The sequence below is a fragment of the Aquila chrysaetos genome, chromosome Z (genome assembly GCF_900496995.4).
Source record: "Aquila chrysaetos chrysaetos chromosome Z, bAquChr1.4, whole genome shotgun sequence".
Taxonomy (NCBI): Eukaryota; Metazoa; Chordata; class Aves; order Accipitriformes; family Accipitridae; genus Aquila; species Aquila chrysaetos.
In genome coordinates, this window is record NC_044030.1 from 64558224 (window position 1) to 64569380 (window position 11157).

Sequence of the window (11157 nt, forward strand, 5' to 3'; positions counted from 1 at the left end):
GATTCCCTGAATCCACTTAGTATTTTTAGTGGAAGACTGCTTAAATCCATCAGCTTTATGTGCAGCAAAAAAAGGAAAACACATGATTCCTATTTTAAATGTGCTGCCCATTTGCAGTCTTTGGTAAATAAATCTAAGGTAAGTTGAATTTCATAATACCTGTGGTTTGTTGGTTTATTCCCAGCTGTGGGTGGTCATCTGCGGCTTTTTGATTTTAAGTTGTCTCAGGCAGGACCTTGTGTTCTTACCTTTAATGCAGCCCGTGGTCTTTGCATTGTCAACACAGCCTAAATTCCTGATGTGATGGGTAGAAAGACATTGTTTTGATCCAGTGGCTGAAGTAGTGCTCTGCAAGCCTCAGCATAGCCCTTGTCACAGCAGGACAAGCACACGACTTGTATAGTGGCAGCACCTTTGTGGCTTTTCCAGTCCCTGTTAGAGGTGTACCACGGTATGTCTGTGCTCTGCAGAGCCCAGCTTCATAGGATACAGAGGGTGTAGGGCATGCACTACTGCAGGCTCTTCCTCAAAACTCCTCTCTACAAGTGGAATATCCTCTTCAGGAATGAATGAAGAGTGAAAGCTTGCCTCTAAGATGGCAGAAATCAAAGGAAAATCTAATCCCCCAAATATGGGGCTGTAGTATAAAATCACCAGTCAACAGTAACTTTAAAAAAAGAAACCAGCTCATCTCTAATCTAAGTGCTACTTGTAGCAACTATGGGACCATTACTTCAGGGGAGAAGTAAATCCAAGACCACCTAAGTCTACAGGAGATTTTTGGTTTGGTTTACAATCTGCTTTGAAATTAACAGGCAAACCAAAGTATGCTTTTGTAAAGAAATACTGTTTAATAAACAGAGTAATTGACTCAGTTGAAACAGACTTTGCTTTTGATGTGGGCAGCAAGTGTTCAGACTCCCAAAAGAGATGGCGATAAATAGTTTCAGAACTAGTAGACAACATAACTGGCTACTGAAAACAGCAGTGTGTTAACTCAGGAAATTATGAAACACAAGCTAGTTTGTTTGGCAACTACCCATATAAGTAAGGCAAAGGTCCTTTAGGGTTGCCAAGCCAGCACAAGGCTTCTTATGAGTCAAAAAGGAAAAGCAAAAATATATCAAGTAGATGATTCTTTCTCTTTATGGATTTTTTTTGTTTGTTTTGCTTTGTGTTTCCAAACATATCTGTCCTTTCAGCCATGGATTTATTTGGGTGGAAGGATGAGGTCAGCTAGTCTTTTTTCAGTCCTTACTATTTTTGGTTACTCTTTTGCAAAGCTCAGAGGCTTGTTAATTTTTAGGAAGTAAATTTAATTCCTTATAATAAAATTTGGTTTTCTGCTCTTGTTTTACATATACTCCAAAACAGGAATGTGTACAGCCTGAAACATGAAAAGATAATATTTTTCAAACAAAAGTACCATAAGCAGTTGTACTCATAAAAATCTGCCTGTGTAGACACTAACAGTCACTTTCATATTAAATAGTACTTCTGCTCATGCTAGTGTTATTTCAAGTTTATTAAGTATATGGGATTTTGTCCTTAGCAGTTAAATCCTCTGCAGAAGCATCTTAGCATCCAGAACCCTCTAGGACAATTCATCAAAGAGGGACCTTTTCAGGGACTACACCAGTAGTAGGTCCAGGATTTGAACCAAAAGCCCACTTAGTGCTGCTTTTATGTAGGATTCTGTAACATACACAGACTTGAGACTACAGTGCCCAGTATTTCTTATGACTACTGTTGTACTATGTAATGTTTTTGTAGGCCACAGAGAATAGTTTTTTTCTTTCCTCCATATTATTTCATGTTCAATACAGAAAATAATATCATACTAAGCCGAGAGATATTTTATTCACCTCAACTATCTGGCTGGGCATTAAATGTAAACATTTTTTCTTGAGCCTTCATAAAAAAATGCTCCCATAAGGATGATTTATGATTGTTTTAACTTAGATAAGTTGTGAATTGAAAGCAATAGATGCACAAAAGTGTCCTTTACAATTGTGTTTATGTAGAATAGCTTCAAAAATAAATTAATTGATCTAGGGTTTTTTGCTATAAAGGATAGATAGACTAACTAAGTCCCCCATCAAGTTATTTTAAGGCCAAGGTGAAGTATGTGTTTTCTCAATCTCTAGCTCACAGTAAATGATACATAAAAGCGGCACTTGGCTAAAATTTACAGTTATTTGTATTAACTTCAAAAAATTACTTTCTGAACTTACATTTAGGAAACCATGAATTTGATTTTGGTGTTGGAAATTCTGGAAGAATATGTACAACAAATGCAGTTTTCCAGGTTTCCTCTGCAATGTATACAACAGATTTACTTTGGAACCATTAAGTCACAGCACAATAAAAAAAAAATATAGTTAAATGGAATACTATAAAAATTGGGTTAACAGGCTAGGTACCTTCGCTACTATAAACAAATTAACCTGAACTATACAGTTATAGCAAAGCAGCTAATGAAATATCTGCAAAACTTAAAGCAGAGGGAGCAGAGCTTATCACAGTTTATGACACAAAGTGTCAGACTTGCACAGAATACCCATGGAGTAGATCTGATGCTAGTTGGCCGTGACAATGATTATAAAATAAAAAAGATAAATGGAACATGCATTATGGAAAATGTCTAATTTTAGAATTTTCTCAAAGAAAAGAGAAACTTTGGTTCATCCTTACAGTATAATTTTCAAAGAACTCACATTCTGGGAAATCCAGAAAAAGATTTATGTATAAAATCAGTGATCGGTAAGTATACTCAGAACCTTCAGGTGGGTGCGATTTTCTTAATGATTTATTTAAAAAATAAACAGCTAATGAGAATTAGGTTCAAATTTATTAAAAAGCCAACAACTTTTTTTTCAATAATATCACATCAATAATATAGGGCCAGGAAGCATCTCCATGTTCCTGGATGTAGAGCTTTACCATAGCTGCATCTTGACTTCGTATCTGAGTTTGAATTTAGGGGGTGGGAAGCTGTAAGTGCTCTGTGTCCTATATTCTGTATTATTCTAGATGCAATTAACTATACTGTGTTTACATTGCAGTCATGGGATTCTCCTGCTTTTATAAATACAGTTTAGATTTATTTTTAACAGGAATTTGTGAATTGGTTTGCCCTTCTACCTTGAAATGAGATCCATATTTCTTCCTGATACAACTTGACTGGCTTTAGTAAACTTAGACCACAGACGAATACGTCCTATTATTTTTTATTATTGTTTCAATTTAATTTTTAATGGAAGGTTACTCTAGTGCATCCATGAGTTGATCACTGTTAAAAGACACCACCTTATCAAACTTAGTTTTAAGCTCACCTATGAAAATGGCATTTAGGAATCTTGTCATTTATCCAGTTTGATCCTAAAATATTAATGTATCTGCAGGATATAGGAAAGCTCATAGTAAAAAACAGTACCCTTGACATCCCTCTGTGTGTTACTTCCTGAATTCTTGAGGGAATTAGTTGGAAATAGTATATGAATGATGTGGCATATGAATGGTATATGGATTAATATGAATTAATTTATCCTTGACATAGCTACTTGTTCAACAGTTAGAAGCAATAACAGAGTGAAAGAATGCAGCATTCAATAACATTCTGTTTTATGGATGCTGGGACTTTCTAACTGAAAGATCACCATCCATAAGAATTTCCTTTACTATTGATATTTATTAGTAATACTACCGTAACATTCCAATCCCTAGAGCTTTATATTTAAATCCCTTATGTGGTTATTGGTGTTGAGTTGCATAATGCGTTCCTACTGTGAATAAAACATTTCTGACAAAATTTTGAATTTAAGTAAGCTATTTGATATGCAGCACTGATGCCATGTACAGTCAACCACAGGTACATTCCTATAAAGCAGTCTTTGCCATGCTGTAGTTGCATGGCATCCGCTATATTCTCTGCTCCTGAGGGGGCTCTGGAGATCACAAGACAATTTTAATTAGATTGTTGGTATTCATAAGAGATGCTAAAAACTAGCACACATTACAGTAAAACTTTGAGACTGTTAAAGTTAGCTTGACTGTGAAGTTGATTGCAATCCTTGATCATAACTGTCTTTCAAATGCAGAAACGTTCCTCTTGCTGACCACAGGTGAATTTGTTTTGCACATTTGTCCTGGTTTCAGCTGGGATAGAGTTAACTGTCTTCCTAGTAGCTGGTACGGTGCTATGTTTTGAGCTCAGTATGTGAAGAATGTTGATAACACTGATGTTTTCAGTTGCTGCTAGTAGTGTTTAGACTAATGTCAAGGATTTTTCAGCTTCTCATCCCCAGCCAGCGAGAAAGCTGGAGGGGCACAAGAAGTTGGCACAGGACACAGCCAGGGCACCTGACCCAAAGTAGCCAACAGGGTATTCCATACCATGGGACGTCCCATCTAGTATAGGAACTGGGGAGTGGGGGGGGAATCGCCGCTCGGGGACTAGCTGGGTGCCGGTCGGTGGGTGGTGAGCAATTGCACTGCGCATCATTTGTACATTCCAATCCTTTCATTATTGCTGTTGTCATTTTATTAGTGTCATCATTATTAGTTTCTTTTTTTCTGTTCTATTAAACTATTCTTATCTCAACCCGTGGGTTTTGCTTCTTTTTCCCGATTTTCTCCCCCATCCCACTGGGTGGGGGGGAGTGAGTGAGCGGCTGCATGGTGCTTAGTTGCTGGCTGGGGTTAAACCACGACAACATTTAACTGGGAGAATAGTTAAGAAAATTGCAGAGGAAATGCACATAGGTGATGATGGTTCCAAAATGGATTTAAGCAACAAGGTACAACCTGTTAATTTGATGTACATGGTTATCAGCTATTATAATGTATTCTCAAGTTCTGGCTAAATTCTTCTCAGTCTTCTTATAGGATTTAGTGCAATCATTTGAATCCTTTTACATTCCCCTTTGCAAAGGCAATATGAAACAAAAAAAGGGTAATTTTAACTTTTCAAAGCTCACAAGTAAAATCCCAGATATCCGTTGCATTTGGCAACTGATCCCCTGCATGAGAACAAACTCCCTTAATCAGTCACTTGTAGAGTCATGTCCAGCAGTTCAGTCAAGCTTTCTTCCTAAGGACAATGATGGATAGAACTGTATTTATTACTCTTACAGGAATATCTTAGGTTTATCATCTTACAGCAGGTCTTGATCACTTCTGCTGTCCACTATCATTATCTGCAAATCATTTATGTCAGATGTAGTAAGAAGAAATGCTAGACTGGAAATCCCCCTGCTTAGATGAACTCCAGAGGTGTATTTTGTAGCTTTGTTGGTATTGTTAAACTCATAAGCATGGATGTAGAGTGGAAGCTACGTGGCTTTAGAAGTTTTGGTATTAATTAAGGCCAAAACAAACAATATTTTATATGTCTATTCAGATTTATGGGACTGAAGGGATAATACACATTTTTCATGTTTTTCTTTTTTTCTACTGAAAATTATAAAACAAATCTGGTTTTTGAAACAGATTTCCAGAATTAAGGAATGTTTGTTGCTAATAAGTACATTGGGAATCTTACTTTTCAGCATCTTTTAGAAGTAGTTCTTTGCCCAGCTGATATAGAACTAGATGGTTATGGAAATACTGTGTGAGGAGCAGAAAGCAGTTTAGGAAAACCTAGAGCCAATGCAATACTAGAAGCTGCTTATGCTGATGTAGCACTAGCTACTTCAGGTCATCATTTAAAACATTTTTGGTAACCCAAAATGTTTTGAATATGTTAATATTTAACCTTGGAAATGTGACTTAATTATTTAGTTTGGAGTAGGCCCTCCAAAATATCTAAGTAAGAACAAAACCAGAAGTCAGGTATTTGTAACACAAAATAAAGCATTCAAAGATAGTTATATTAGACAAAAAGAAACCTCTGAAGAAATTGGGAACTTAAAATTAGCAAAAAAATTGTAAAAGTAAATCTTAATGTTTCGTATATCGATACACATACTGAAAATATGTGAACTGATCACATAAGCTATCTACTTCAGGTTATGATTGAAGTACAATAACATACATACTGGTGCATATACGAACACATAGTCTTATGACAAATAATTTAAAAATTGTATATATAGGCTAGATTGTATTGGTGATTCCCATTACTTAAAAGTTCTATTTTTCTGTACACTCTCCATCTCTGTGGTTTTTGCGGGGTTTTTTGTCTTTTAAAGTATATGGTATCCAAGGCAGGAATCAAGCATATTGTGTTTGTAGAGCAAATATGGTAAGAGTGAAAAATGATGCTTGGATAAAATATAGCAATACTGTAATGAGAAAAAATAGCTTGGGTGAAATCCTGGTTCTAGTCTTGAAAGCAACATATTTTTGCAATTATTTCCACTCCTCAATCAAATAAGAAGCAATTTGAGAACACATTTCCCACATATAAAACCTTGATCTTACTAAATCTGCAGAGCAATTGGTTTTGCCAAATATGCTTTAAATCAAAATGCTGCTGAACTATTTAAAAAATGAAAGCTTCTACAAGTCTTCATATACCATCAATTTTGGTGGTGTTGCTATCTCCATTTTCCTATTCTTCCTAGCTAATAATTACTTTTTTTATACTAGTTTGTTTGTTTGTTTGTTTTTGTTGGTTTTGGTTGGTTGGTTGGTTTTGGTTTTTTGTTTTTGTTTTGTTTTGTTTTTAAATCACTATTTACCTGGTGCCCAGATGGCTTTGGATTTAAGTTGGCTTTATCATTATTTTGTGATGGATGAGATTATGATCGAGATTTGTCTTCTCCCTCTACCCATGTATGCAATATTTTAAAAAAGCAACACACCTCTAACTACAGAAGTCATTAAATCAACGTGTTTGTTTAATTTTCTAAGATTGTTTACTGCACATGAAGTTGTGTATACATCTTTGCAGTATCGACTGCTACCTCACCGTTATTTGAACAACTTTTTAACACACATTCTTTCTTATTTAGCATGACCTCAAACCACAGCTAACCTCAGATCTTTGAACAAGAAAATGTATTATTTAGCCAAATGTGTATGGAGGAAAAATCCTAAAGGAAATTTCATTATTTTTCTGTTATGATTTTGTATATACCCTTTGTTTAAACAGCAGAGGATTTTACTATGGGTGATCTTTTTGCTATCCTCCCTGTTGCAGATCCACTGCTAGTAGTCAGAATTCCAGGGAGACAACTATTGGGGGCTTTTTAAAAGGAGTTTTACAGAAACCCAGCTCTTGATGGGAAGTCTGTAGGGTGATCATCCAGTCTGTTCTACCTATGTATGAAAATAGTTGTCTTAGACACTTAAAATATTTCACACAGTTTCACTTAATGGGGATAATGGTATTGCAAACCCTGTGTCATACTTGTACAAAATATGATGATTACTTCTCTACAAGAAACATTTCTAATATTATTACTGTATTATGCAAATATAAAAACTGGGATAAAAATTCAGATACCTTTCATCTGGTAGTGTCTTAACATAGATGACCAGTTGTGGACTGTTGGCAAGAAAAGTAACAGCTGCTGCCACAAATACCCTTATAACTGTAGGATATTTGGTGCAAGTATGATCTCATTAATCTTGTTATTTTAAGAGCCGTGTCTTTTTTGCTCTGAGTCTGGCTCTTACTGCATTGTTCTGAATGGTTCATTAATTTGATTTATTCCTTTTTCCTATCCCGTATTTGTCTTCTTAACTTCCATATTTCCTCAGGTAGCAGGAATAGAATTTGGACTTCATCCAGACACAGAACCAGGGCACAGAACTGTAGGAGACTCAGTAAAAAATCAAGGACTGTGTCTGAAGGAAAGCAAGGTCTACCAACTTGCTATTAAGAAATACTTGGCTAATGTAAGTTGTGATATGTTTATTGTTATTATTCATGCTTGCGAAACTTTATTTCCATAAAGCACAATCTGATTGACTGCTGAATTATGAGAGTATACTGGATTATAATTTTATTCTTTTCCCTTTTTTCCTTCATCAGTTTTCAGATTTGTTCCTGATATTCCTGTGTGTTTTTAGTTTGATAAATATTCCTGTCATCCTGCAGAAGATTAGAAAACACAGATATCAAGCCTGTTTTTTAAACTCTCTTACTCGTCTTCTAGTAAAGTTCACACATGCAAATACTATTTTTGCATATTCAAATCAAGTATAGCTATTTGTAGCCACAATCTCTCAGTCTTATTTGCATGCAAAATGTACATGTTCAATCTGGAAGATATTTAAGAAGGTAGCTCCAAGCAATTTCAACTCACTTTTCCAATGAATAAAAAACTCATACTAAACCAAAAATTGAATAGTTTTATTACTAAAGTTTTTGCAACCTTACAATTCAAAGTAATTTTGAAATAGGCATTTAAATGAGTATATTCACAGAACTGTCATATATGCGAATATGATAATTTATTTCTCTCAGAGACTTGCTTTTTATGGTCATCTTTTAATCATCCAGTTTACTGGGAATTAAAATAATGCAAGTAAAGCTATATAATACACAAAATAATACAAAATACTAGGACATTAGTCTATGGGAACTTTACCAGAGTGCAGCTGAGAAAAGGTAGGAAAGATCTGTGAGAGCTTCCAAGTATCTAACCCTGTAAGTCCACAGAGCTGCTACTTTATGAATATGGTAATACTTCCTCAGATACAAGCTACTTCACACATTATTCACAGTTGATCATTTTGGGGCAATCACTCCTGCAGGCATGTAGACATGGGTTTCTGAAGGGACATGAAAATGGAGGAGGTAGAAAAGACTCTTAAGGAGGTCAAACCTTGTTTTGAAATTCTAGTCCCTTTCTAGGGAAGTGGATTTAACATATGGAGGCTTTGCATTTAGGATGTAAGGGCTTTCAAGGGACAAAAGCCTTTCTGACAAAGTCCCCTCTTTACCCACACAAAAAGTCTGTGGCAAAATTATTTTTGCAGGATGTAGATCTACTGATACATCCTGGCACTGTCACCGTCTATCTCCTTTTCTTTCTTAGCCTCTCATAAACACCCGTAAATCTCTGGAGAGAGCGAAGATTGTGTTGCTCTATCTCCTCCAGGCAGCAGTGGCAGAAGTTTTTTTGTACTGGGTTTCCTATGGTTACAAAAGTTGGAATTAATTTAAGATAACTTCAATACCAAAAAGAATGCTTTAAAGGCAGCTAAGCCCATATTGTTATTGCAAGACCCCCTTCAGCTTTGATATACCTGAGATTAAAGTGGGATATGTGGATTATAAATCCTGATTTGCTTGGGCAGGTCTGAAAAATCCCACCTGAGATTTTATTCTTTACAGCCATGAATATGGTCCTTGAGAGTTTTTTTAGGTTCTTCTCAGTGATGTTTGAATAAAGCTGTTTCTTTCAGAACACTACTTACTTATGAGAAGGGAAGTATGCTGATCTAAGGAATTCTTTAGATGACTGCAATACTAACTTAAAGATCTCTGTAAGAGATTTTGCCATCTATTCCTGAACCTTGCAGGCTAAAATATATTCTTATTTTCATATCAATAAACTATGCCCCTGTCCCAAGTTTGAAATGCAGAAGAAAAAGCTAAAAAATGGAATTTACTTCCAGGCAGTTTAAGACAGTGAGTAAAATTCTTTTAATATTCCAGAAAGCAGTTCTCCTTTAGTCAAAGACATACAAAATGCTCAAGAAGTGAGGCATTATTCTTTGTCATCTACATTTTGCACTTAAATGAACAGTTTATGGCATGTTCTAATACTGGCTATCTTGCATCTTGTTCAGTTTTTCCTACACCCAAAAGACTGTGAATAAAATGTTGTATTTTATTTGTATCGTGTCTCACCTTGTGAACTGGCAATTATGGCTCTTATTTAGAATATTTATTGCTTCATAGACAGAAAATGCAGAATATGGTGTATGGTTTTTAAACTGACTGTGAAGAGGGACAGAGAAGTCAGTAGTAGATGCAATACCAAATATGTTTTAATCTCTTCTAGAATAGGATAGGGAAGTCTACCTGACATTCTGGGATAAGCACCTGTTGCATAACATACTTTTGATCCTAAGAATGGTGTGAAAAGTGAAGATAGTTGAATCCATTTTCATAGATCTAAATTACATAAGCCAGACAAAGGGCCACATGCTTCTATGAATGGTGCTGAAAAGCACAAAAAAGTCTGTCTCAAAGCATTCGCATTAGCTAAAACCTTCTATTTGTAATTTTGCCAAAATAATTTATAACCCCATGTCTGTAAAGGCTTCAAAAATGCTATTGGGAGTAGATTGCTTTGTTTTGAGAAAGTATGAAGGAAATCAGGTCAAAGCCACAGAACAAAACCTAGAAACACTATTAGCATTTCACAATGGAGAGCTTGAGATAATGCAATGATGATCAATTTCTGATGAAAGTAGATGTCTCAAAGTTCAGTGAGAAACAGAAGTTCTTCATTTTCCTTCTAAACCTTTTCTTTCACTATCCTCCCTTAGGTTCACTAGCTATGCCTCTTTATCGCCGTACAGCTGTGTGAATTGCTTTATTCTCATTTTTTCTGTCTTTGAAAGCCAATGAAAAAATGTAACCTTTTTTTCTGTTGGACCTACTCCTAGCACAAGTATCTTTTGACGGATAATAAAAGTGGCCTAATTGATGCCTTTCTTACCTTTCCTTCTTGACCCTGATGTAGCAGGCATATTAGGTGCAGGAAAGAGTCATCCTCTTGACAGCCTGTCCAAAGCTCATACAGCCGCCACATTACTTTAAATGGCTCATGAGAACAGTGGGCTGGGGCTCTCTAACGGGCTCCCTGATACATGCATACAGGTCAAGCCACATTATTGTCCCTCTTTGAATCCCATACTGGCTCTCTCCATATCACCACATAATATTTAAACTCTTTTTCCTCACACAGAAAAATAAAAATAAATTACTCTTTTTCACAACTCTCCCTCTCTCCTCTCGTTGTCATACTATTCAAACTCACCAATGACTTCTATTACAATAATCAATCATCATATTCACTTTGCACAGTATGTCTACTGTTCTCAGTCTGTGGATCAGCAGGAGTTTTTAATCTTTGAAAAGCTCCTGGGCACTACATGCTAGTGTGCACCCTATGCATTAGACTTGGCGTGTACATAGATCTCTAGTGCACTCACTGCACGGTGTGTTAATGGTACTTCTGAAGGAACAGT

The 11157-nt window shown here is 35.9% G+C and overlaps 1 protein-coding gene across 1 annotated transcript in view; it reads right to left on the reverse strand.

The window, feature by feature from the left end:
* Window positions 1-10919, reverse strand: part of LOC115336642 (regulator of G protein signaling 7 binding protein) — a 65377-nt gene extending 54458 nt beyond the window's left edge. Inside the window, exon 1 of the mRNA XM_030004000.1 lies at window positions 10907-10919. The gene's annotated coding sequence lies outside the window, so the exon portion shown is untranslated. The remainder of the gene's footprint in view (window positions 1-10906) is intronic.
* Window positions 10920-11157: the final 238 nt, after the last annotated feature.